Source organism: Papaver somniferum, unplaced genomic scaffold (assembly GCF_003573695.1).
Source record: "Papaver somniferum cultivar HN1 unplaced genomic scaffold, ASM357369v1 unplaced-scaffold_2447, whole genome shotgun sequence".
Classification (NCBI taxonomy): Eukaryota; Viridiplantae; Streptophyta; class Magnoliopsida; order Ranunculales; family Papaveraceae; genus Papaver; species Papaver somniferum.
Genome location: NW_020634897.1, coordinates 1 through 843, shown reverse-complemented (window position 1 = coordinate 843; position 843 = coordinate 1). Strand labels below are relative to the sequence as shown.

Sequence of the window (843 nt, the reverse complement as noted above, 5' to 3'; positions counted from 1 at the left end):
TTTACTAGGATCTCTCAGTTACAGATATTGCTTGTGCTGCTCTAAATGGGTGATAAAACTCTTACTGTTAGACGAGCGAACCTGGGCACCGCTCAGCTAAAACCTGAGCAGGAAACGTCTTAATACAGGCACAACTACAGGTCGCGTGGCAGGTTAGTGGAACACACTTTATATTTTTCTTAGTTTCCAGTATATACAATTAATATATAAATATTTTCTACTGATATCTTTTCTTGTTTCTTTACTAATGAGTTTTCTTGTTTTCTTTGGCAGAGGAAATTGTTCCAAACCAGAGGTGGTCTAGGTGGTGGTAATGGAGGTGGCATTGCTACCAAGGTCGTATGCCTGACAGAGGTAGTTACTGCAGATGAGCTTAAAGATGATGAAGAGTATGAAGATATTTTGGAAGATATGAGGGTAGAAGGTGGAAAATTTGGTAATTTAATGTCTTTGTTTCTTATATTCGAGCTTTTGTTTTTTTTTGTGTTTCGCAGCCTTTGGAAATATTTGATTTCACGCCCCAATTAAACCACTAGTTTACACTTTTGGACCTTCAGAATAATTTGTTTCTAACTCGTACATTTTGCGATTGCAGGTACATTGATGAATATTGTCATCCCCCGTCCACAACCTAACGGTGAACCCTCTCTAGGACTTGGAAAGGTTAGTTTCAGTGTAAGGTATTGTTAAATGACACTCTTAGGTTGACTGTTACTTTGTATTATAAAATTTTGACTGTTACTTTGTATTGCTAAATGACACTCTTCTCCTGTAGGCTTTCGTTGAGAACTACGACACTTCATGTCTAAGCCAGTGCCTCTACGGTATCATCTACCACTATGT

At 38.1% G+C, this 843-nt stretch overlaps 1 long non-coding RNA gene across 1 annotated transcript; it reads left to right on the top strand.

Moving 5' to 3' along the window:
- The first annotated feature begins 361 nt into the window (after window positions 1-361).
- LOC113341134 lies at window positions 362-839 on the top strand. Its single transcript, XR_003355795.1, has 3 exons — window positions 362-436; window positions 596-680; window positions 776-839. It is a non-coding gene; the product is annotated as an uncharacterized LOC113341134 (long non-coding RNA).
- Window positions 840-843: the final 4 nt, after the last annotated feature.